We start from the raw sequence: 4,224 nt of genomic DNA on the forward strand, positions 1-4,224 counted from the left end.
GGTGGATCTGATGCTCTTCCCCTAGGACCTGTGTGGTGCATTTTCTCTCTCTCTATCTGTGATTAAATCCTTACTTATATACATATGTCCATGAACGTTTCTGGAGCTCATGTAAATCACATCACACGACGGGCCGTGATCTTTTCGGTCACTTTGAAAGTTTTGCTCATGACAATCCTTTTCTATTGCGGCACGATGGCTGCCACCGAGGATGGAATGTCGTCCGCAGTTGGCTGCAAGCTTGCCTGAAGCGCAGGAAAGGACTTACTCGCGACGTGCCACTTAAAGACTGAAGAAGTGGGGGTCGGCCTCACCGAGAGCCCTGAGGATTAGCTCACGTGGTAGAGCGCTCGCTTAGCATTGTAGCGTTATGTTGGGTGTATTTGGATAAGAGCATTTGGGCTCTGAGCTGAAGCACTGATCTAAAGAAAACCTCAACCCCCCAAAGTTATCAGATTCCCTTAGCTCATCAGCTTGGAACTGGTTTGCATCAAAGTGACAGTTTTGGGGAGGATGGCACCAAGAAGAGGCCAAATAGTTTGGAATTCTGCTATGAGATGTCTGGACAAAGGGGCCTGTAGGTGATAAAAACTCTTTGAAGTGGACGAGAGCCGAAATCCCGACATAGAGCTACGAACCCAGGCCAACCGGCATTTCCAAAAGATGGCATGGATTGACATCAGTCATAAATCAAGCCCCCCTCCAATAGGACACTGGGGGCTGAAACCGAAATCCAATCTCAAAAACTCAAGAACCAATCACCTCTTGATCTGACAGACTATAAGGAACAGCGGACAGTCTTTCTCGCTCTCTCTCACCTGAACCAGTAACTCGCTGCCACAGCTCAACCTGTAGCTCTGTTGCCAGAACCGGAACCAGAAACCAACTAAGTCTTTGCCGGCAACAGAAGAGTTAAACTGGGAGAAGGAGATTGAGCCGTACGAAGAATTCTTTTAAAGGACTTTATTAAATAAAGAACTTTACAGACTGCGCTGCCCGCCTGTGCCCACCTGATCAGTGGAGTTTTACAGCTGGACAATTGACTAAGTCGACTGTATACGAAAGTGTCAGTCATTTAAATAGCTATTTGAGTCTTAAGAAACTTGACCCTTGGAACAAACACGGCCCTGCTTTCCTCAAATACTTTGTATTCAAATAAGTACGGTGAGAGACCCTGCTTGCCAAGAAGATTGTGTGCACAACCTTGGAGCCTTCAAACCAGTGGAAAATCTGTTTGGAAACGACTCTACTTTCGCGAAACCCCAACTTCCAGGTGTATCGACTGAGTGGAAGTTCTTGGACAAAGCCGAACCGGACTGCCTTTGTTCCAAACCACACGGACCTCGTGCCGTGTGCTGTTATCTGAGCCCGAAGCCAGAGAGGCCTCTCTGCGACGAAGTTCAGATAAGTTTAACAGTTTGGAGTTCATGATTCATGACATTTGAGAAATCAATTAGAAATGTTAATCTGTGATTCATAACTCTAGAATGTGTAATATCATTTAGTTTTCTTAAATATAAATGTGTGTTGCATTAAACTGTTTTGTTGATAATTTTAGAAATAAAATCTGTCAACGCCGAGAAATATCTTCTCATTCCTGTTTAACTGTTTAGTCTGAAATTGACACAAGTTAATAGACATTAGATTATTGGTGGCCCTGCCTATCCTTAATCATTGAATAATAATCAGTTAAGGGAAATTGTGGTAACAAGTAATGATAGGATCTTTCTCGGCACCTAAACGTGAATGAGACTGATATATATATATATAACGAGAAGTTACCTGACATAAATACTAACCTGCGTAGTTATTTAATGTCTGACTAATAATACTAACGAGAGACTCACCTTCGTCTTACTAACCGGTATTGTAGTCAATGTGTTTATAACCTTTTTTGTTTAACGATTTGTGTTATCATATGTGATCCCATGGTCTTTGATTTGGTCACGGAAGTGATTTGTCTTCGATCTGTTGATCTAGAGTTGAATTGTAATTAGTTTTTCCCTTTTGTATAATTAGTGTAGTGCTACATTTAGTCTTTGTTTTGAATACATTTGACAATTTATATCTTTGGAATTGGTGTCTGCGTCCAATTATTACAGAAATTGAGTTCTACAAGATTCCAGGATTCGTGATAAGGTGATACTTTAAATTCACTTCTTTAATTGAAATGTATAAGTGTACCTTACGCTACAGCATGCGAGAGGCAGCGGGATCGATGCCCGCATTCTCCAAGGCCTCAGGCGCTCGTGCCCCGGTTTCGGGGGAGAGTCGCTCACTTTTCTTGCCGCAGACACAGGCACAAGGCATTGCCTGTTTGCCGTAAGGTTATCAGACACAACGCGCCGGCGACGGCTGCAGCATTAGCACGCCGGCTGGCCCTTCCGAAGTTCCCCAAAAACGACCGAGATGCCGCTTCGACGTCGTAACCCCAGGAACGACCGCAAAGGCACTCCAACCCTCAATCTTCCGATCCGAAGTCAGACCGAAGAGACTGTATGATGTTTTAGATTAAAGATAGTATGCAGACCGAGCAAGTTAGATTTATCGAGCTAGCAAACAGCCATTGAGGCACCTGTTCGGGACGTACCCTGTAGAAATTCCTGTCAACGATAAAAGGATCAAACGGTGGAGAAAAAGCCCGCAGGATGTTTGTCAAAACTCTGTTTGTGGACTGAATGGCTTTCCCAGATTGGCAGGGACTGTTTTTGGTATTGACTGAGGGACAGTTGTAAAAGACAACCTCTCACCGGACCTCTGGCATACACCAAAGAAAGCCACCTCACCTCTCCCCCGGATCTCACAAAACACAATCCCCCCCGCCCCCAGGGAAGACAGAACGCAATCGGACTCGGGCTTGCACCTTTTGATTGGATGAACGGCCGCAAACATTCTATGTCATTTTCTTTTAAAGCTTCACTCGTGCTTGTAAAAAACCGAGGTCTCACTGAAAGAATGCCCTGACGTGGTTGCTTCCAAGCTAGCTGGTTTACAAAGTTCCTTTAACGATGATTTCCAAGAAGGGAAATAATCTATCTGTAATCTGTCAACACAGGCACCTTCTTCTCCATTAAGCCACACGGTCACCACCAGGAAGGTGAACGCACCAGGCCGACCCGGAGTTTTCGCCAATTCGTCTCCAAGCCTCCCAAGAGGGAACATAAACAGGCCTTATTAGCAGACACAAGCCCTCACGCAGGGAGACCACCGCTTCACCGCCGCTGCCCCTGCCAAGGGCCCCAGGTCCCACCGAGACTTGAACTCAGATCGCTGGATTCAGAGTCCAGAGTGCTAACCATTACACCATGGAACCAAGCCGGCTGCCCACCTCCTGCCCGTGACGAAGGTTTCTGCTCTACGCACACGTCTCGCTCTGTCGCACGGCCAAGTACAGAGTGAGCCAAGTTGCGCCCAGAGTGCTGCGTGTGGCAGGTCACTTCCGGAGCCTTCCCTGGTGGTCTAGTGGTCAGGATTCGGCGCTCTCACCGCCGCGGCCCGGGTTCGATTCCCGGTCAGGGAAGGTGGATCTGTTGCTCTTCCCCTAGGACCTGTGAGTAGATAGTAGGGTTTCTTGGGCACGGCCTATTTTGTTATGACGTATGCCCTAAGCTTATTAATATTCCTACGTCATAATTGGGGGGCGTGATTTTAGAGTTATTTCCTTAATTATTCCTACGTCATATCCGTCAGAAAGTGTACACCCCTAAAACCCTGAACAACAAGGCCACCCATAAAGACCCCCCCCCCCCCCCCTGAAGGCAACGCCCCGAAACTCTCCTCTCTCTTTAAGACCCCGCGCTGCTTTTAGGCAATACCTCTTTAATTCTCAGCATCTGAAACATCCCGCTTCTTCAACATGTCCAGCGACATCAACATGAAACCCCGCAAGAAACAATCCCGGGCAAGGGTTCCTGTACTCACCAATTTGAAGATTGAACGCTCCTGGGTGTTGTTCTGGGGGGGTCGACAGGGTTACCGCTTTAAAAGGGATCCCAGCTATGTTGGAGTGGAGCTTTTTGCTTTGGGAGAGAAGGAGGGTACGTTGGAACCTTTTGAGACGGTGATTGAATACTCTTTTGAGGACTGGTTGAAGGTGATGGCATGGAGAGACCTGGGGCTTGTGGATAAGACTCTAGAAGGCTTGCAAGAGGGTCCAAGAGAAGGCGAAACGGAGTCTCCGACTCAGAGTTTTGAAAGGTGTGAATGGGAAAGCTTGCAGAACTA

General features: G+C 46.8%; 2 non-coding genes across 2 annotated transcripts; one reads left to right on the forward strand and one right to left on the reverse strand.

Annotated features, from left to right (window-relative positions):
* Positions 1-3,241: 3,241 nt before the first annotated feature.
* On the reverse strand, positions 3,242-3,313 carry trnaq-cug (transfer RNA glutamine (anticodon CUG)). The gene has a single exon. It is a non-coding gene; the product is annotated as a tRNA-Gln (tRNA).
* Positions 3,314-3,448: 135 nt separating this feature from the next.
* On the forward strand, positions 3,449-3,520 carry trnae-cuc (transfer RNA glutamic acid (anticodon CUC)). The gene has a single exon. It is a non-coding gene; the product is annotated as a tRNA-Glu (tRNA).
* The last annotated feature ends 704 nt before the right edge of the window (positions 3,521-4,224 follow it).

Source organism: Amia ocellicauda, chromosome 6 (assembly GCF_036373705.1).
Source record: "Amia ocellicauda isolate fAmiCal2 chromosome 6, fAmiCal2.hap1, whole genome shotgun sequence".
NCBI lineage: Eukaryota > Metazoa > Chordata > Actinopteri > Amiiformes > Amiidae > Amia > Amia ocellicauda.